The sequence below is a fragment of the Oreochromis aureus genome, linkage group 1 (assembly GCF_013358895.1).
Source record: "Oreochromis aureus strain Israel breed Guangdong linkage group 1, ZZ_aureus, whole genome shotgun sequence".
Lineage (NCBI taxonomy): Eukaryota > Metazoa > Chordata > Actinopteri > Cichliformes > Cichlidae > Oreochromis > Oreochromis aureus.
In genome coordinates, this window is record NC_052942.1 from 1,431,451 (window position 1) to 1,454,084 (window position 22,634).

The 22,634-nt window shown below is 44.7% G+C and overlaps 1 long non-coding RNA gene across 3 annotated transcripts; it reads right to left on the reverse strand.

Annotated features, from left to right (window-relative positions):
* Positions 1-17,837: 17,837 nt before the first annotated feature.
* Positions 17,838-22,299, reverse strand: LOC120435518. Of its 3 annotated transcripts, none has more exons than XR_005611298.1 (4): positions 22,048-22,299; positions 20,364-20,469; positions 18,089-18,231; positions 17,838-18,002 (listed from the first exon to the last, which is right to left on the reverse strand). It is a non-coding gene; the product is annotated as an uncharacterized LOC120435518 (long non-coding RNA). The 3 variants fall into 3 exon arrangements; XR_005611108.1 differs by having other exon boundaries at positions 20,364-20,472; XR_005610317.1 differs by lacking the exons at positions 20,364-20,469; positions 22,048-22,299 and having other exon boundaries at positions 18,089-18,468.
* Between the last annotated feature and the right edge of the window lie 335 nt (positions 22,300-22,634).

Sequence of the window (22,634 nt, forward strand, 5' to 3'; positions counted from 1 at the left end):
TTTTTCGAATGTTGGTTCTTTACATCACCACAATCAATTTTAAATGAAACCACTCAGATGTAGTTGAAATGCAGACTTTCAGCTTTAATTTCAATGGGTTGAACAAAAAGTTTGGATAAAAATGTGAGTAACTAAAGTATTTTCTTTAGCACAACCCCTTCATTTTAGGGGCTCAAAAGTAATTGGATAAATTGAATAACTGAAAATAAAATGTTTATTTATAATAGTTGCTTGAAAACCGTTTACTGGCAATCACAGCTGAAGTCTTTAACTTGGACATCACCAGATGCTGGTTTCCTCCTTTTTAATGCTCTGCCAGGCCTTTATTGCAGCGGGTTTTACTTCCTGTTTGTTTGTTTGTGGGCCTTTCTGTCCAAAGTTTAGCCTTCAACAAGTAAAATCCTCAGTTGGGTTAAGATCAGCTGACTGACCTGGCCAATAAAGAATATTCCACTTCTTTGCATTAATAAACTCCTGGGGTGCTTTGGCCGTATGTTTTGGCTCGTGGTCCATCTGTATTATGAAACGCTGGCTAATCAGTCTGACTGAGTTTACCTGGATTTGAGCAGACAGTCTCTGAACACCTCAGAGTTCTTTCGTCTGTTTCTGTCCTGTGTGACATCATCAATAAACACTAGTGTCCCAGTGTCACTGGCAGCCATGCACGCCCAAGTCATCACTGCTGACGCCGTGTTGTACAGATGATGTGGTGTGCTTTGCATTGGGGCTGGACCATATCATACCGTTCACGGTAATACCGGTATAATGTTAGGCAATGATAAGAAAATGAAATATTGCGATAGAATATGGGTAAAACGCGCATGCGCAGTGCCTCTGTTTACGTACGCACATGGTGGGAAAAGCACGGCGGCGACGCAGAATGAGAAGGGCGAAAGCGAATCGTTGAATGAAACGGATGAACCAGAATTGGTTTGTAAAAATGGTGCAACTTCAGTGGTGTGGAACTGGTTTGGCTTTCGTCCGTCAGATACACAACAAAGCACTATTTTTGGTAGAGCATGCTAGCGGGCCGTCGTTATTACCGTGCTTTTCAGAAAATAAGGCACACTTAAAATCAATCCTTTGATTTTCTCAAAAATCGACAGTGCGCCTTATGTATGAATTCTGGTTGTGCTTACTGAAATCAAAAATCTGTCAAAAATGTTTTAGTACCACTTTGCTAAGCTACGAACCCGCACCGCTTGATGGATTGTCGGATCATTACAGCTACCGTAGTCAGGAGCCTCGTGGAGTGATACGTACTGTGCTTCAACATAATATTACCGTATTGTGTGTGTATAAGCTCTTTTTAAGTTTTGTGGATATTATAGATGGTTACGCTCAGGATATGTCAGCCCATTTCCACTGGAAGTGCCTTTTGGTTATCCCAGCTGGACTTTTGTCAAAGCTGGAAAGGCACCTAAAGAAAGCTCCAGCCGATCCAGGAGAGAAGGACAACCGCTGCCCAGGCGAAAACCTGTAGTGATCCCATATGTGTCAGGAGTATCAGAGCAGTTGAGACGCATTTTTCTAAACACCGGTCTCTGTGGCTTTTAAACCCCAAAACACGCTGCGCCAAAAACTGGTCCACCCCAAGGATCGGGTCCCCGACACAAACAGAGTAACATAGTGTACGCTGTTAAGTGCCAGGAGGATTGCCAGGATTTATACATCGGGAAACCAAACAACCTCTGGCGGCCGGATGGCACAACACAGCAGAGCCACCTCATCAGGCCAGGACTCTGCAGTCTATTTACACCTACAGGCCAGTGGACACTTTCAATGATGAGGATGTACACATCCTGGACAGGGAGGAACGCTGGTTTGAGGGCGGAGTCAAGGAGGCCATTTACGTGAAAAGGGAAAGACCATCTCTGAATCGAGGAGGGGGCCTAAGGGTACATCTTTCGCCATCTTACAATGCTGTGATTGCAGCCATTCCCCAACTCTCTGTGGATGGGACTCATGGCCATTGATCAGTGGTCATGAGAATTTGCAATGATCAAGGAACTGACCTCCCAGCCCATTGTTCCTTCAGTGGTGACAGTTTCAGTCATTGTACAAATGTACTGTTTATAAGGTTTGGGGAAACCTGTAGTCAGCTGAGACTGAAGGAGTCACTTGGATGAGTGACGAAACGTTTCTCCCACTGAAAACATCCAGATGATTGAGCACGCATCAAGACATGAGTTTGATAATTGAAGGCTTACTTGCACGCGTGAGAAGGAAGGTTTCTGGGAGGGTGGCGGAGTGAGCATCTTGCTGAATATCAGGGTGCGTGGCGGAGAGTTGTGACCTTATATTTCCAACGATCCAAAGGAGAATTATGGGCAGGACGACCCGGGTGAGAAGAGTAGGTAGTTGCGTTTCCCAGGAGTGGGCTTGCAGACTGACACGGTGGGTCTTAACGACAGCGACCAGCATCCAGGAGACTGCACTGCAGAAGAGTCGAGTCGGAGTCTTGGAACTAAAGGCACAAAGAGTATAAGTAAGGTAAGAATAAGGCAAAAAAGACATGAAGGCCTGGTTACCACTGTGAGGTAGCTGAGGAACTGGTGGAGGGTGAAGGGCTAAGCTGGTCTTAAATGCCACTCTGCTGATTGCCAGAATCACAGGTGGAACAAGCAGATAAGGAAACAGGGCTCCACCCATATAGACGGATACAGGAAACTACAGACCCCAAGTGGAAAAACACCAGACACATATCATAACACAATCATTTGTTTACTATCTACGGTTAACTTAATAAAGTGAAGACATTACACTCACCAGCCACACTTCTCTATTTACAATCCTGCTCTGTGTATAGTTGGGACCATAGACAGTATAAAAGATGAACATTGTCCAAGTCTTAAAAGTGAAGCAAGCACACCTGCGTTCTTTGTAATGGCAAGCAGTCGGGAATAGCTGTGGTTGCAAAAGGCCTCCCAGTTCTATAGAAACGTACAGGAAAACTGCTGTCAGCCCTGACCTCTGTAAACATTTTCCAGATGAGTTTACAGCCTCAGCCAGACAATAAGTGTATTTTGTAAATTTTGGTTATCCCTATTTAAGAAAGCAGAATGATCAAAGTCAGAATCACACCTTGCTCTGTTATGGCAGTAACGAAAACACATCTCAGAGCTTCATAACAGTACTTTCCAAGTCAATCTGTGACGTCTCAATAGCTACATTTTAATAAAATATCGTTTATGGTTGAGTCGTGCAAAGAACTGCTCTGCTCGTGCTCTACATTAGTTTAACCTTTGTTGAGTTTTATAGAAATTTTACACCACCACCATGTGAAGGGCATGGTTGTGTGTGTCTGTCCAAGCATGAAGGTTACATTCACAACATCTGTTGTTCATGCTGGATGTGACGTTCAGTGTTTTTATGGAACTGAATGAAACTCCACAGGCAGCAGCTAATGACAACCACTAACTAGATTTAATTAGCCGTTTTGGGATGTTGTCACAGTCTGGCTGAGGCAGACTGTATGTGTTTGCAAGAGAGGACTCAAACGCAGACCAAAAACTGAGCGTGACATGGATTTAACAAAAAACAAGCCGTTTATTGAGGCTAGGAAACAAGGTACAAACAAAGGGCATAGGTGGAACTAAACAATAACCTAAACTGGGTGAACTAAAACTAAACATGAAAAAACCTTAAACATGGTGAACTGACATGGATACCTGAAGTTGTGATGTGGATGAGCAGATGACCTGACAAGGAATGACTGAAGACACACGGACTAAATACACACAGGAGGATAATGAGGGAAATGGAAACACATGGGGAAACAGCTGATACACATGAACATAACAACGTCACACGAGGAGAGTAAAACTAAAAACATTGAACATAGGAACACAGGACCCCTTCAAAATAAAACAGGAAACATGTTGAGACGCAGACATGACAACATGAACTTGACAACATAAGACTCACAGACATGAAACACATGAAGGCCAAGGGAGACTTCACAGGGGTTGAAAACACAAGGGGGAACTAATAAGCAAATGAACATAGGAAACCTAATAAGCCTAAACATACACTATAAACATCAAAAGAACTAAAACTCAAAACACTGGGTCAAAAGACCCAGGATCGTGACAGATGTGACCAGCCGCCCTTTTCCCCCCCTTGTTTCTACGAAGACGAATTGGGGTTTAAGTCTCTGAAGACTGTTGTGTTCTGGGAGCTTTTTTCAGGGATTTGATTGGCTCGGAGGTAGCTGTGATGGGTTGGTGGCAACAAGAAAACAAAGCTGTAAATTGGCATCCTCATCCTGGGTTAAAAGCATGAGACTGATATTGCTTCCATGTTTGAAAAGTGAAGCCAATGTAGAGATGCCTTAAATTAGCATTTTTTAATGGCAAACAGGGGCTGACAGTTGTGTGATGGCATCAGCCACACAGGGGTAATAGTTTGCTTTGCAGTTTTCTTCATTAATCTAATTCATTAATCATTTGGTTAAACCTAACACTGGTATTATGAGGCGCGCACATAGTAACATTGTATGGTTTTCTAAAATGTTTTGTTATATTAATTATGTTTCTCTCTCTTTGAGTTACCTGGGTTTGGGCGGTGGCTGTTTCCTGTCTGGGCAAAAGGCGTGGCTGAGGACTCTGGGAACAAAATGCCTGCTCAGCAGGACCAACCATGGGCTCACCAGGAGCAGGGGTGTTATGGTTTAGTTAGGTTATTCTGTGCTTAGTTAATATTAGTGTGTTTTGTTTCCTCCCCTATTGTGTGTAAATGGTTTGGCCAAATCATTATAAAAGCTACCCTCATGTGTCTTTGTAATTAGGTCAGTTGTGTCTCATTTTGTTTTGTTTAAGTTAGAGTTATATTTAGTTGACCTCTTTTATGGGCCTGCTAAGTATGTTTTTGAATTTTGTTAATTTTGGACTTTTTGAGGGTTAAAATAAAGAAAACCCTTTTTGAAGATATTTTTTTGCCTGTGTCCTCTATGTTTTGGCTGCTTGGTCCCTCACAAGTTGTATAAAAAGCTATATGAAAATGATCCTTTGCTTGCTCCATTGGTGGTTTTCTGATGGCCCTCTGTGGGCTGTCCACAGAAAACTGTAATGGGGCACCAATGTGGGGTAAAGCAGTTTTGACCTTTTGGGTCTCCATGATGAACATCCTGCCCACACAGCCCCATAGTTGGCATGGCCCATATCAGTATATTTGTGGGACATTATTTAGGGAAATGTGGCTGTTGTGGAGAAGCTGAAATCACAGAACATGTTTCCTTATACTGTCAGACATATTTGTCAGAGAAAAGTTAAACTGGATTTCATTGATACAAGAACTAAAGGAGAGAAAGCTATCAGACCACCTTTTCTAAGACAGACTAACTTGTTTGATTGGATTTTTTTTAAATGTTAGTTTTTTATTTTATGCAGGAATGTGATCAGTGTTGGAGTAACAGAATATAAGAAGAATCTAGTGATTTCCAATTCCATCCTCATATCACTTATCAATCAGATTCTTCATTGACTGAAAGTCATCAAAGTTAAGCAGCAAATCAATGACATTACATTCTTGCAGATTAAATGTGTCTGTGTGGTCAAAAGGTAACAACACTACAGGTTGCTGTAGTTATAGCTATCAAATAAATATCTGAGTCAAAGAGAAGTACATTTCTTTTGGAAGAAAGTGAAATTTGGAAAGTTGGAAAAATTGCAAAGACTCAACTCAAAACTGCACTTGAAATAAATGTACTTCTTGAGTTAAAAGTATTTAACACAGTGCTTACACTCCAAGCACACCAATTTATTCATGTGAAACTGTATGTGTAATATGTAAACTCCTGCTTCACCACGCCCAGAGGCGCCCTGCATCAGTCACATCAGCACCACAAGCTCCACCAAACTCTTCTGTTAGCGCTCATTTTAGGCTTTTGTGTTTCACTGTCACTAATTTCACATCGTTGTGAAGTGAAATCTCTGGCTCAGTCTTTTTCACTTTTACAACTACATTTAAATTATCTGAAGGCTTTGTAACTTTCAGTATATGTACTATATGTTAGGCATTTTAATATAACTAGAAAAATAAAACCATGGTATTAGTTCTCAAACACTAATGATCCAGCCGTGAATTAAACCATTATCAAGACTTTAATTTACTTAAAAACCTGTAGTACAAATCTCTAAAATGATCCTGAAGGCATTTAAATTAACATCAGGCGAGTCCAGTTTCTCTGAGTACTCTCTCTGTGTTGTTGTTGTTTTACATTTGAAATATTTTGTTCTTCTCTTGCATGCTGTAAAATACAGGACGAACCTGAAGTAGAAGCTTCCATGAATCCATGGATCTACAATGCATGATGGGGAAGCAGCAGGACTTAACAGCACTTGTGCCTTTGCAGAATTTGACATTTGATGTGCATTTGCAAGTAAAAATGTCCAAAGCTTATAAGTAACTACAGGAAACAGTTACTGATGCTAAACAGTGGTTCAGTGAGTCCTTCACTTTTTCCAGCATGCTCTATAAGGTTATTACTCTTTTTTGGTTTCATAAACATGTGAGCAGTACAATGTTTTTGGTTTAGTTAAAGTCTGATAATATTTCTCTATAATTAGAACTAAAATGATTCTGTATTGTTATTCAAATTCTCACTGTTTGGCTTTTAACTTACTAGAGTTAGGATCCCAATATCAATATCAGGAAGCTGCTGGAGGGGATGTCCGAAGCTTCATGTGTGGGTGAAAATGAATGCATGAATTTGTAAAAATAATTTGCAGACCCAGGCTCGCAAAATACACATCTGCAATCTGAAAGCTGTTCTCTCTCCTTATTAGTGAAAACGAGTGTACAAAATACAGCCTGTGCTGGTTATTACTTCAGGTTGTAAGGACAAACTTGTATGTGACGTTAACATCAGCAGCCTCTAACAATAGTTATTCTTAGTATTCTTCTTAGAAAGACAAAAATTACTCTTTGCTTCCTTTGGCCTTGACATCACGGAGGTATTACTTAGTAAATGTGGATGTCTTGTTTTTCAGTTCAGGTCCTGAATTTCACATTTTCAAGTAGTCTTTAAATCCCTGAAAAATGGATACATTTATTAATAGACAATATTGTCTATTATCCTAATATACATAACCCTTGATATTACCAGTGCTGAAGCTGGTGGTGCTAATGTGGGGATCATACTTTTCCAGCCAGCATTTAAGAACAAAAATAGAAGAAGACATTGCTGTCAGGCAGGGCGGGTGAAAAACACATTTTTGAATTAAAATGTCACTTTATAGCCATGTTGCGATGAGGTCGGGAAGACTCGATTTGAAGGTTTTAGTTTTCATTACCTTAATTCAATGCGGTTACTGAGAGGATGTCAGAGATAATTAACCTGCTGAGGAGAAGCTTCATGACCATCGCTCACTGCCTCAGATACTGTCAGCCTGTAATGATAAAATAATGAGCCTGCTCTGTCTGAGTGATGGGCGACTGACAGCTGACAGATCAGAAACACGTCACACCGCCGGCTAATCCCAGAGGGTCTAACAGGACTCTGTGTGTTTCTGCCTCTATGTTTTCATTAGAGTAAGTTTTACTGGTTAATGAATTGAATTAATTAAAATGTCAAAATTGGGATGATTTCATTTTTGTCTTGCTGATAGCAGACTTAAACTAATTTGGAGCCTGTAGCAGTTTGATCTATTTTTAGAACACGGATTTTACTCCAAAGCATCAAAGTCATGACGTCTCTAGAAGTTCTGTGTTGTCATTGCTTGGGTCAGGATTCGCTGCCTGACTAAATTTAAAGGGCCCAGGCAATTCACCTGAGAGCGGATAAATCCTTATTGAACATTCGTGTATATAAACCTTTTATAGTGGCTGTTATGGAATTTTGTGAACACGTAAAGGTCTGCAAAAGCATTTTAAAGTTGCTTGTATCAGGCAGGCGAAAATGAAAGTACCTTTACTCAGAATCTATAATTGTCATTGATGCTTGTCATGGAAAACTAAAGGAAGTGATGATTTGTGACTGACTGGGTAGCGGGCAGTTATTTGGTACATACCTTACTTGCCCTGGAGCAGGCTGGGTGTGCAGCGTCACCATAACGATACATTCTGACAAGAAGCAAACCACCTTTTTAACTGACTTACGCCACACACTGTGTTCATAGCAGCAGACTTACGATTAATTTACTGTTATATGTGTTTGTGGAGATATTTGCCCATGGAGGGGTTTTCAACCACAGCTGGTCAAACTGTTCGTGGGGATCAAAAACTACAGTATGAAGAACACAGACAGCGGCTCCAGTGGACACTTTGAATAGTTTTTAATACTCAGTTTCACTCCAGCTCTTTCTATATTATAACTTTGCTCTTCTCCACGGCTGAATGATAGAACAACAGCAGAAGCAGCAGTGGCCCACTCACTGCTTGCACCACAGATTCTTGACACTGGCCCTGCCTAACAGCAGAGCCTGTCTGCAGTTAGACGGGCTGCGTGTAGCTGCCCACAGACCGCAAATATGCCAATGTGATATGTTTTGATATTTGTCATATTCATGCTCTAATTATTAATAATTTCATGAATGACAAAACCTTCAGCTACAGAGCTGTTCGGGCATATTTCTGTATCGATTAGGAAATTGCAACATTGTCCTCTTAATTTGTATTTGTCCCGCGCAGAAAACGTAATCCCTGGTTACACCTTGGCTAACATTTTTTTCCATAATAAGTGCGTAAGTCAAACTGTTTGAAAAATAAAAGTATAGCAGCTGTCATATGCATATGTTCTTTGTTTAATTTGTCCATCACTTTGGTCTGAGATTAAATGTCCTAAGCCACGTGAACAAACACATATTAACAGTCAGAAGCTGGTGCTGTGATGTTACCATCGGGCTGAGCGAACAGTCTCACAGAGCTGCTGGCACCGCTGTACACTCTTGTTTCTTAATGTCATTCTTACATAAAACAATGTCAGAAAAATTAATTCAGCACGTTATCAGCAGTTGACTTTTGGAGATTCCTAAAAATTTGTTAGCAACAGAACCACAGATGTATAAAAGACGAATGTAGCTACTGTGATGTCACCCATTGGTTGTAGACTTTGTAATCTAAACCTTTAACTGCAGCACAAACACACATAAGTCTGAATTAGTTCTAAGAAACAGATTAATAAAATACGAGAATTTTACTCACCAACATTTGGGCGCGTTCTTGGATTTGTTACCTTTGAAATTGAATTATTAAAGTCAGATCGTGCAGACAAAGAAAACCACTGATTTTTCCTGGTCTTATTTTACTCTGGTAAAGTTAGTGGCTGTCTAGTGCAACGAACAGGTGATCACTGACACTGGAGATGTGACAGCGGTTAGTGCCTTAGTGGAGGTAAAGCCTAGAGGAGGAAAGCGTCAGTCCTTCAGCTACGAACAGCGATCAGCTTCATGTGTGTGAGATGCACTTCACACACGTACACACACAGTTCTTTATTGCGAGATGCCACGTTTATTTTTAGTTTTCATTTGTTGTGACAGTCCGTAGTCTGGACAGCTCCGGTCTCAGGTGATCCCAGCTTCCCCTCCGCTGCTCTCCCGTCTAACTAAATAAGGGGAAGGAAACCGTCATCAGCCCAAACGCCATCAGCTGTTCTCACCTGCCTCTTCAGCACCGCCCCGTTGACCTCACTGCACCACTCCTCCCCTGCTGCTGCGCCCGGGACCACACATCCGCCACACAGCCCCACCGCCCGACTGAGGCCGGGGAGCCGTCCGGCCGAACCTACTCCCCCCCCCACGAGCGAGAGAGGAAATCAGCCACAGCCATCTGCGCCCCCGGCCTATGGACCACCTTGAACTTAAAGGGCTGTAAAGCCAGATACCACCGGGTGATCCGGGCGTTGGCATCCTTCATGCGGTGGAGCCACTGCAGTGGGGCATGGTCCGAGCAGAGGGTGAATGAGCGCCCCAGGAGGTAATAGCGAAGGGAGTCGAGCGCCTACCGGATAGCCAAGCACTCCTTCTCCACGGTGCTGTACCATCTTTCACGCTCTCTCAGCTTCCGGCTGATGTAAAGAACGGGACAGTTGGCCCCCTTTACCTGCTGGGACAAAACGGCCCCCAGCCCTCTGTTCGAGGTGTCAGTCTGCAGAACAAAAGGGAGGGAAAAGTCAGGAGTGTGAAGCAGCGGGTCCCCACAGAGAGATTTTTTTATCTGCACAAACGCTGCCTGGCACGGCCCCGTCCACTGAACCAGATCTGGAGCACCCTTTCGGGTGAGATCGGTCAAGGGGCTGGTCAGCTGCGCAAACCCCGGCAAGAAACGGCGGTAGTAACCTGCCAGCCCCAGAAACCGTCTCACCTCCTTTTTAGTCTTGGGGCGCGGGCAGGATGCGATAGCTACTGTCTTCTCCACCTGTGGGCGCACCTGCCCGCCTCCCAAGTGATACCCCAGATACTGTACCTCCCTCCGTCCAACCACACACTTCTTCGGGTTGGCCGTGAGCCCCGCCCTCCTAAGGGACTCCAGGACCGCGGCCACCCGCTGCACATGCTCCACCCAGGTGTCGCTGTGGATGATCACGTCATCCAGGTAGGCAGCAGCATATGCAGCGTGCGGACGCAGCACCCGGTCCATGAGGCGCTGAAAGGTGGCAGGGGCTCCGAACAAGCCGAACGGAAGCGTAACGAATTGGTACAAACTGTACGGAGTGGAGAAGGCCGTTTTTTTCCTTGGACTTGGCAGACAAGGGAATCTGCCAGTAGCCCTTGGTTAAATCCCGTGTCGTGAAAAAACGGGCCGTGCCCAACCGATCCAGGAGCTCGTCGACCCGGGGCATGGGATAAGCATCAAAGCATGACACTTTATTCACCTTGCGATAGTCGACACAGAACAGTATAGACCCATCCTTCTTCACCACAAGAACTATGGGGCTACACCAGGCGCTGTGCGACTCTATCACTCACATTTTCAGCATTTCAGCCAATTTGCTGTTTATGCTCAGGAAGCCTGTAGGGCCGTGAACGCACCGTCACGCCAGGCTGCGTTTCAAAATGATGCTCAATGAGAGACGTTCGGCCGGGCAGGGGGGAGAACACATCAGCAAAACGCTGTTGTAACGCGACAACGTCCGCTCTCTGGGCCTGTGTGAGATGGTCATCACAAGGGAGGGAGGCGGGGATGATGGAGTTTGGTACCTCCGGCGCCAACTCATCTCTCTCCTTAACCAGGCTCACCAGAGAAGCGGTTTCAGCCTCTCTCCATGCTTTAAGGAGATCTGCGGCGCTCCTCCCCTGTCTGACTGAGCGACCTCATAGTCAACGTCCCCAATTCGCCGTGTGACCACAAAGGGTCCTTGAAACTTGGCGAGCAACTTTGAGCTGGAAGAAGGGAGTAATACAAGCACTGCATCTCCCGGTGAAAATTGCCTGAGTCTAGCCCCTCTGTCATACAGGCGTTGCTGACGCTGCTGAGCCTGGAGCAAATTCTCCCGTGACAACCTCCCCAAAGTGTGGAGTTTCGCTCTCAGGTCCAACACGTACTGAATCTCATTCTTGGCGGGGCTCGGACCTTCCTCCCAGCTTTCTTTAATCAGGTCGAGCACCCCATGAACAGAAGTTCAAAGGGAGAAAATCCCGTGGAGGCCTGGGACACCTCCCGCACTGCAAATAACAGAGGGTCTAGCCAGCGATCCCAATTGCGTTCATCCTCGTTAATGAACTTACGAATCATGGACTTTAAAGTCTTATTCAGCCGCTCCACCAGCCCGTCCGTCTGAGGGTGGTAGATGCTGGTCCGAATAGATTTAATGCCCAGTAACTTGTACAGTTCCTGCAGTGTGCGAGACATGAACGAAGTGCCCTGGTCAGTCAGTATCTCTTTCGGGATTCCGACTCGGGAGATGACCTGAAACAGTGCCTGCGCCACACTCTTTGCAGAGATGTTGCGCAGTGGGACTGCTTCCGGATATCGCGTTGCATAATCCACCAGGACTAATACAAAGCGATAGCCGCGTGCACTCCGGTGAAACGGCCCGATGAGGTCCATGCCAATGCGCTCAAACGGGACCTCCATGAGTGGGAGCGGGCGCAAAGGCGCTTTTGGTATGGCCGGCTGATTAACAAGTTGGCAGTCCGGGCAGGACATGCACCAGCGGCGCACATCCGCTCGGATAATAAAATCGGGCCGTTATTCGCTCCAGAGTTTTTCATATCCCATATGCCCTGCCATGGGGTTATAATGAGCCGCCTGGAAAATCATTTCCTGGCGGCCCCGTGGCACCAACAACTGGGCGTGTGTCTCCTCCGTGCGAGTGTCACGACTCACTCGATATATATCCTGATATAATCCTGATATAATCCTGATATAATCCTGATATAAATCTTTTAATAAAATGAAGCGCGGGTAGGTCCGCACGGCTTCAGGGCGCACCACGTGACCATCAATCTCAATCAGCTGGTCAAAGGCTGAGCGTAGGGTGTCATCACGAGACTGCTCCAGTGGGAAATCACCCGTGGGGGGAATTTCCGGAGCCGGCGGGGCCTCCCATGAAGGACCCGTCGTCTCCCCCTCCTCGGAGTCAGTGTCGGACGACCCTGCGTCACCGCTGTGCGCCGCGCAGACACTACACGCTACTAAAGGTCGTGATCGCATCCCCGCGTACTGCCCTAACAGATGATGAAACCCCGGCCAATTCGTGCCCAGAATTAGGGGATGCGACAGGCGCGGGCTAACCGCAGGTGTCACTCTATGCGTTTTGCCCTTATACTTTAATAACAGTGGCACTATGGGATACCTGTGAACATCACCCATTCTGCCTCCAGCAATGCCCCAGGGTGAACCAAGCTTTGGTGCACGAGGGTCTGCGTACAGCCCGTGTCCACCAAAGCATGGCGTATACCCCCTTGAGTCCTTACCGGAATGCTGTACGTCCCTCCTGGACCGGGAGAGAGTGCTGGGGCACCGGCGACGCGGAACATCTGCCCCACTTCCATCAGAGGACAGTCCCTCCTCAGGTGTCCCGGTTGCCTGCACTTCCAGCACTCCTGCCCTGGCGTTTGTGCCGCTCTCCGTGGCTCAGGGGCGGCACTGCTCATTTATGATCCCTGGGAAGGCACAAACGAAGCAAAAGGATTAGTGGGGCTCAGCGCCGGCGCCCTCTCTGCCTGCGCCGGCGCAGGTACCCGGCACCTTTGTGCCGGCACTGGGGCTTGTTTGCTCGGTTTCCGGCTACCTTCCCCGGGCTCCCCCGCTCTGGCGGCGAGATGGTCCTCCGCCAATGTTACCGCGACCTCCAGACTCTCTCGCTGTCTCCACAGGCAGCCCCTCCACGAACTGCTCCAGCACCACCTTGTCCACCAGCAGCGTCTCTCCCTCTGATGATCCTGGCTGCAGCCAGCGCACCGCCGCGTCGTGCAGCTTCTGGGCCCAAGCAAACGGCCGATCCTCTGCGGTCAGCCGACAGGCCCGGAACTGGCGGCAATGATCCTCAGGGGCGAATCCCATCCTGTCCAACACCGCCCGGCTCACGTCCTCAAAGAGCCGCCATCTGAGCCTCCCCCGACAGCAGAGGAAGCAAACGCGGAGCCCACTCCACCTGCGGCCACTGGCAGGCCTCAGCCATGGCGTGAAAAGTCTCCAGAAAAACCTGGGGGTCGTCCCCGTCGCCCATCCGGGGCATCGTCACCAACAGTGGAGGGGCCTTCGGCGGCACAGCGGCTCCAACCAGCCGCTCCAGAACCTGGGTCTGCCGGTCCGCCTGCTCCTGCAGCTTTGCCAGGTGATCGCGCTGGGCAGCCACCTGGTCTTGGCACATCTTCGCCATCTCCGCCAGCATTTGCGCCAGGAACTGCAAAGGCTGGGCGGGCGGCGCAGCATGTGGGTCAGACATCCCCACGCAGACAGGGTTCCGGCACCACTTGTGAGATGCACTTCACGCACAGTTCTTTATTGCCAGATGCCACCTTTATTTTTAGTTTTCATTTGTTGTGACAGTCCGTAGTCTGGACAGCTCCGGTCTCAGCTGATCCCAGCTTCCCCTCCGCTCCTCTCCCGTCTCACTAAAAAAGGGGAAGGAAACTGTCATCAGTCCAAACGCCATCAGCTGTTTCACCTGCCTCTCCAGCACCGCCCCGTTGAGCTCACTGCACCACTCCTCCCCTGCAGCCGCGCCCGGGACCACACCTCCGCCACAATGTGTTAACACATCAGCCACACACTGTGACGCCTTATCTGCTGTGATCAGGAAACCTATCCACAGTGGCCCAAACCAGTTTTGTTTCAGGCTGTGAACACGATCTTTGTTGCTGTAAAGCTGGGCCTTTTAACCTGGGAATGCCTCAGGTGGCCATTAGAGGAATTGCAGTTTTTACCACTTTGCTTTATTTCCATCCCGTGAGGTTACAACTTGGGCAGAGAATGTAACTTTCACTTACTGGCTGTGGCGGTTATCTGCACTATTCTACTATGGGTGAATCATTACTCTGACTTTGTGCCGGCACATTAAAGACCGTCTGTCTGAAGTGATTGAGTTGGACATTTGTATTTTTACAGCTTTGACAGCTATCCTGCATTCCCACATTTTCCCGCATTTCCGAAATACCACATAAATGCAGTATTAATATTACTCTGTTTATGATGTGTGAGCATGTATGTGCTGATGTTCAGGTGAAGTTTCCCTGCAGGATCAGAGTGAACCATTGTTTAACCGATCAGCCGTTTTCTGCGAGGCATGTCAGACGCTGCCTTTGATGTCAGTACATTTTTATTTCCAGCACTGTGGGGTGGTTGGTGGTGGTGGTGGTGGGGGGGGGGGTGGAGATGATTTGCATACAAAGCCTCCTCTTTGTTCTTGGACTGAGTGTGGAAAGAGTCATTGTCTTTATTAGTCAGAAGTGTTTATCTCAGTTGTTGGGTGGAGATTTGGCGTGACGTTTGGCAACGCCTGGAAGTAAAGAATGGGAATAATTCTGGATCAGGATTAGTGTTGAAGACAGTCGTATTGTATGCTCAGATCGGTGCTGAATGTCTCACAGTGACGTAGAGAAGATGGCGTGCTAGCGGTGCTGACAGAGTCAGCTGAGGCTCCTCTGACTGAAGCTGCGTAATAATGGCACTACTGACTTAATAAATCACTTCGCCACATAAATGATCCCTGCTTTCCGATCTTATTTGTGTCTTAGGTGGCCACCATTGGAGTTCTGCACATCTGTAATTCAAATATTTTATTCTAGGCTGCAGAGTGTTGTTTGAAGGAGACTCTTGAACTCATGAGTACCAGCTCCATTAGTTTCAACTAAGACTCTTTTTGTAATGTACAGTTAAGCCCGTAATTATTCATACCCCTGCCAAATTTTGACTTAAAGTTACTTTTATTCAACTAGCAAGTTATTTTTTGACTGGAAATGACACAGGCGTCTCACAAAAGATAATAAGATGATGTACAAGACACATCATTGTGGAAAAAAATATTTCTCAGCTTTTATTTACATTTGAGCAAAAAGTATCATGTCCAGAATTATTCATACCCTTTACAAACTGTCACAGTCTCTGGGAAAATCCAAAGTTCCATACCATTCCAAATAGTCAAAGCTGTTCTAAAGCATCCTAATTACCCTGATTAATTGGGAATAGCTGTTTTAATCAACTCAACAGGTGAAAAACAGCAGCTCTCTGCAGGTAGTCTGTGGACATTCATGGCTAAGACAAAGGAACTCAGTGAGGACCTGCAGCTGTGCATTGTGGCTGCTCACAAGTGAGGAATGGGCTACAAGGCCATATCCAAATGTTTAAGTTCCAGTGGCTACAGTGCAAAGTATTATTAAAAAATACAAGATGTTCCGCACTGTGGAAAATCTCAGAGGACGTTGTCGGAAGCCAAAAGTGAAACCTGTGCTGGCCAGGAGGATAGTGAGAGAGGTGAAAAAGAATCCAAGGATCACCACCAAGGCCATTCTGGTGAATCTGGGCTCTGCTGGTGGCAATGTCTCAAGGCAGACAGTCCAATGGACACTGTTGGGTTCCACGGATGCAGACCAAGGAAAACGCCACTTCTCCAGGCACTTCTAAGGCATGCAAAAGCTCATTTGGCCTTTGCAAATGCTCATCTGGACAAAGAAGAAGATTTCTGGTCTTCAGTGTTATGGTCAGATGAAACAAAAATTGAATTATTTGGTCACAATGATGTTGCCTTCATTTGGCATAAAAATGGAGAAGCCTTCAACCCAAAGAACACCATCCCCACTGTCAAACATGGTGGTGGGAACCTAATGCTTTGGGGGTGTTTTTTAGCCAATGGACCAGGGAACCTAATCACAGTAAACAGCACCATGAAAAAGAGCAATACATGAAGATTCTCAACAACAACATCAGGCAGTCTGCAGAAAAACTTGGCCTTGGGAACCAGTGGACATTTTAGCACGACAATGACCCAAAACATACAGCAAACGTGGTGAAGAAATGGTTAGCAGACAACAACAGTAACGTTTTGCAGTGGCTCTAGCCAGAGTCCTGACTTGAATCCAATTGAGAATCTGTGGAGGGAGCTAAAGATCAGGGTGATGGCAAGAAGACCCTCCAACCTGAAAGATTTGGAGCTCATTGCTAAAGATGAATGGGCAAAAATGCCTGTGGAGACATGCAGAAAGCTGGTCTGCAATTATAGGAAGCGTTTGATTGCTGTAATAGCCAATAAAGGCTTTTCTATTGATTATTGAGAAGGGTATGAATAATTCTGGACATGATACTTTTTGCTAAAATATAAATAAAACCTGAGAAATATTTTTTTTTCCCCACAATGATGCCTCTTGTACATCATCTTATTATCTTTGGGGAGACACCTGTGTCATTTCTGCTCAAAAAAGAACTTGCTTGTTGAACAAAAGTAACTTTAAGTCAAAATTATGGGCTTAACTATATATCTGAACCTCTGCACAGTTTCGTAGCTATGTTTTCTGACCCACTGTCAGATGATCTTAGGTAGGTGTGTGTGTGTGTGTGTGTGTGTGTGTGTGTGTGTGTGTGTGTGTGTGTGTGTGTGTGTGTGTGTGTGTGTGTGTCTGAAGACTCTGCAGCCAAGAGAAAAAAAGAAAAATGTTTTTTGCTATGTGTCTCTGTTAGAAACCACCAGGGAGCAGCATATGATGCAAAGATGTTTGTTTTTCTCACAGAGTTCAAAAGAAAGCGCTTCTATTACACACACTGTACCATCTGCAGTCTGTTCCAGCCATATGTTCAAGGTGACAAACTGTTATCATCCCAGTGTCTGTGGGTGTGGTTTGTAACGTATTCTGAATACGTTACAAACTATTTCTGAATACTTTGGATATTGTCATGCTTTTTACAACTACATGAATGTACTATTGCTGTGTGATTTATTACTATTACTGAAGGTTACTCACCATACCAATACCAACTAGATGTTTAAATCTTAATATAAAATGAGTAACAGTAGGGTGGACATTAGGTAAGGCTGCACTTTTTGCAGTGATGTCGTATAGAAAACTATTTCTAAATGGTAAATGGCCAGTATTTGTATAGCGCTTTACTAACCCCTAAGGACCCCAAAGCGCTTTACACCTCCAGTCATCCACCCATTCACTCGCACATTCACACATTTCTGTATCAGTAATGTGTTTTCTTTCTGTCTGTTAATAATCATGTGGAACTGCGCATGATTATTTGCAGCTAACAGGTTTTTAAACCATCAAGTCTAAAAACAGCATGTTAATACGTGGAGATCCTGAAGGCTGCTCCAAAATGATCAGATTGGATTTTAAATATTTGTTCAGTTCTCTTCCAAAGCTGCTGTCTATTGTAAGTTTGTGTCACAAAACGGCTGGAGGCTGAGTACCAAAGATCAAACCCACGTGCAGAAAACCCAAAGCAGAGGCTGAGGAAAGGGTTTAACAAAGGTTTATTAATTAGCACAAGAATGATGTTTACTATGACACTTGACTTAAGGCTTGACACATGGGGCGTGAGGGTCTTGGCCAGGGGAGAGGGATAAAGAAAGGGGACAGGTCCAAGAAAGCAACAGCAGCTGGCTGGTGATTAGGTATGTACTGGAAGAGAGGAGAGCAGTGTTAAAGCGGTAGCCAATGAGGAGTTCTGGAGAGGGTGGAAGCTATAAAAAAAATCTTCGTCTTACTGTGCAGGTGGGAGATGGAAGCGTTGAAGGAGAGTTGGTGCGGTCCGGGTGGGTTTGGTGGTGTGTGTCAGCTGTCCTGAGCGGTGAAGATCCCGTGGTGGTGTAAGGGCAGGAAGGCAGGCAGGTGAGGCAAGGAGATGATTCTGAAAGCAGGCAGGTTAACCAGATTTCCGAGATAAGTTGTTCAGCGTGATGGAATTTCCAGGAGTAAATAGGGTAGTTGACAAACTGGCGAGGAAGCAGTGTCAGCAAGCAGCTTAAATCTCCAGCCTAATTGCCTCAATCAGCTTCAGGTGAGGGAGACTGTATGCCCTGCCCATGGGTGGATACCAGGGAGGTCCAGACCTTCAGCGGAATTTTACAGCCACACACCCAGACCATGACAGTTTGAGTGTACTAAAATAAAAATAAAAGCGTTCTAACATCTCACTGTTTGTTTTTATTCAGGCAAACATGTGTAATGTTATTATTGAGACAGACCAAGCTTGTGTTTCTGTATGAAGCTTATTAGACATGAAACAGATGATAGGTAAAAGCGAATTTTGTCAAAGTGCTTAAGATACTCTTTTACATTATCTTTTTTTTCTTAAATAAATCTACTACATCATGTGTAATTTCCATTGCTAATATTAATCACAGTTAAATTAATGGGATGGAGCTGTGATGTCATCATGTACACTGCTGTTCCAATTGTGGAACAATCTCGGGAAGTCCGGACTCCCGTGTGAACTTATGAAGTTCGGACTAGCGAGAACACGAGTACAAGCTTGCGAGCATGAGTATTTAAAAATGGCCCAACAGTCTGCAGTCTATGAACTAACCTCAGCTAACACCAGCTAACAATGTTAGCACGGTGGCGAGTAGCCTTCAGTAATAGTAATAAATCACACAGCAATAGTACATCGAAGATACTGAAGTTTTGCCCATCCCATTCTTCTTATGAAGTGGTGTCGGAAATGCATTCCTGCCCGTGCACCGCTGGCTCTGGCTCCATCGTGTAACGCCACCAACATTAACAGGACGCTTACATCAGAGCCTCTTATTACATGTTTTGTTTGTGTTTCCAGCAATCAGAATCAGAGAAACTGTATTAATCCCAGATGGAAATAGGGTTTAAAAAAAAAAAAAGAAAGGGGCCGCGGGTCGGACTCAAACCCGGGCCGGCCGCTCTCAGCCATGTGATATATGACTACATGCTCAGCCAACTGAGGTAGACCTGCACCCGACTGCATTCAGTCACCAAAATTAGAGAAGGCATAGAGAGGGGACAGCCTAACATGAAACAGGAAATGATTATTGTGTATTCTATTTATTTCAACAAAGTAACTGTATTCTGAATATCACCTATTTAAACAGTAACTGTAACTTAAAACAGATTTTGTATTCTAAAGACGTAAAGCCAGTACATGTACTCTGTTACTCCCCAACACTGGTGGTGTTTGTCATAGCAACGTGTCCAAGCGTCCCAGGACGCAGCTAATATAGGACACGGACACTGAAACAAAGGTGGCCATTGAGGCAAGAATATACCTGCTGCTCAGTCTGTGGCTTTGCGTCAGACCCGGGGACCGTGGCGTTGTTTTTTGTAGCCATTTCCATCTTTGCTGGGTTTCTAAAATGGCCGTGTTCATTTCAGTGAATGAGACACTATCATGACTCAGCGAGTGATGCTACTGACCAGCCAATCAGTGACATGCAGTCTGATGACATCACATTTTAGTACCTGCTCGGACTGCTTGGAAGCCTAACAGGCACGAAAGAAGTAGCAGGTACTATGAGCTGATGGAAAACCCTGAAAACCATGGCGACCAGCGCCAAATCGATGCAGGTGGGTAAAAATGGAAAGGGGGCTTTAGTTACCAGATATCTCGACTTTTAGCCCCTCTAACTGATCAGATGGGACCTTATCTCTCAACCTGCTGTAGCAGACTAAAATAACCTCCAAATGTATTTTTGCTGCTGGCTCTGAGGTTTACTGCTCTTTGTGGATTTAGACAATCTGTAGTACAATAACCATTGTGGCCATTTGGCAACATTATAAAGCTAGTTCAAAGGTTCAATTTGGCAATTGATTTTTTTTCTTGTACTTATTTAAACTCTTTAGTCGTCTCATGTCATCAACACAGAATAATAACATTCAAATTGATTTAAAAAATGTCAGTGAAATAAGACAAGTTGAGGAACCCATGCACAGACACAGTGTCTGATTATGTTTAAATAATTGTCACATTCATTGGTAAGTTTTGATCTTCCAGTTTGACCATTGCTGACTTACCTTTAAAAATAATCTCGTCTGCCTCTCCTGTTCCAGTGATAGAAGACATGCTGGAGTGGAGGTAGATCCCTGGTCCTAACACAGCTGAATACTGTCATTTACCAGCCTGCTAAATGCACAAATACATCAGGCCAAGCTTTAGAAACCTTTGGCTACTGACCTTTAGTCCACTGACCTCCCATATATTCTGTCATTGACGTTAAAATTATTCAGGGCCAGATTTACTAACGGCGTGCACCAATGTGAACGAAAATTTGGTGTGAAAAACCCCCAGTCTGTCAGTATCTGCAAAGAGAACACAGTGACTAGATTGCATGTTTAAAGCTGTCAAACCTTTGCAACTGACACTGTCAAGTATGTATTTATGACAGTTTGGCTACGTTCACACTGCAGGTCTTAATGCTCAATTCCAATTTTTCGATCAAATCCGATTTTTTGTCTGCTTGTTCACACTACAAATAAAATGTGACAGCAAACGCGCTCTAGTGTGAACCCTCAAAGCGGCCCGCATGCGCAAAAGAAGATGTCACACACAACGCGCTCTGTTTAGACCCAGAGCAAACAATATTGTTTCACCGATGGCCTTAATATAAAGACTTGTTTCAGACTTTACGTTTCACAATTTTGCTTTAAGTTATAAAGTTATTTTGTTATTTACATTTCACGTTGTCTTCCCAACAGTTTCACTGACAGCTACACTGGATGGCCAGGAAGCGTTCGCGATGTCTTCTCCGGTGCTGATAATTGGCGTCTGTCTTGTGTCAGTGACGTAAAAGACGGATTTAATGCGACATGACCGTTCAAACAGCAGTCGCTTTCTAAAACATCGGATATGTATCGGATTCAGTACCACATACAAAAGTGACCCAGATCGGATTTGTGCCGTTCACACTGTCATACCATGATTGGATATGGGTCGCACAGGGTCAAAGAAGTCGGATTTGCAGTGTGAACGTAGTCTTTCTTTCTCGAGGCACAAAGTATAGGAGACTTTTGCAACATGCAATTTTATGCTAATTGCGCTGTTATTTAACACTAAAAAAGCATGTCTTATTGTTTGAGCTTGATATTGACACTGACTGCTTTTGTTTGGAAAGTACAGCTGTTGTGAAACTAACCACGCCTCTGAGCCCTATAGTTCAGGATTGTGCTCACACATTATTTTGCCCCATTTCATAAACCTGGCCTTCGATGTCCTTACACACCACAGGCTTAAAATCACTGGGAATATTTTTCAGTTTCTTCCTTTACTTGTTTAAAGAGCTCATCACCATTTGATACTGACTTTTCACAGCGCATTTTTCTAGGACAAATTTTCTGCAAAACGAATTGGTTTTGGTTTTTATTACACAACAAGTATAAAAAACTCTGAATTTTGCGTCTTTTTTTTGCAGAACTTTTGGTCTTTAGATTCAGATTTTAATTGTAATTGGTGGACTGCCCCTTTAAATGTAAACCATGATTAATTTAATGTGTAAATTGTTTTGTGAATCTCTCAATTATCTGATCAAATGTCGTTTACCATTTAAATAATTTACAGTTACTGTTGTTTTTCTCCACCTGCACAGTAAATCACCTGTAAACAGCTGATTAGGCATCCGTCTGCCTTTGGCTGTATTAACATTAAGCAGTCACAAGAAGACACTTTGGTCACGTTTTGCATTGATGGAATAAAATGACTGACCTGCATGCGTCCTTGCTAACTCGTCTGTGGGAATCGGTTAAAGGGTTAAAGCAGCGAGGGCCCAACCGCTGATCTCACCAGAGACATCTGTCTGTTTGATTTATATCACAGCACATACCTTCAGAGAGAGAAAGAGCTGAGGGCAAGATGTAACACACACACGTGCACGCACACACACACACGTCGTTCCCTGGGGGTCCGACAGCCTCGTGTCAGGTCACGGTTAGTCTGTTCATTACTGCACACTGAAAACACAGTTTGTTGTCTTCTTAAGAAAAGCAATTATTAGATTTTAGACAATAAAAAAAATACTGCCTTCTTAACCTGTGAAACACGACTCATGCTTCGGAGCAAAGACACCTAACCTAGCCTGTGTGAATAAATACGGTAGGCCATCCCCCCCGCCCCCCCCGAAGTCTAACATCAAGATTCACAGATGATACAGAAACAGAGAAGCAGGGCTTTGATATTAGCTAAATCTGAACTGCCTATAAAAATATACCATGTGGTATATAAACTCTGAGAGCACATCCAGAATCAATTTATATTTTCATTTAACCCTGAAAACAATCTCAAAATTCTGTGAT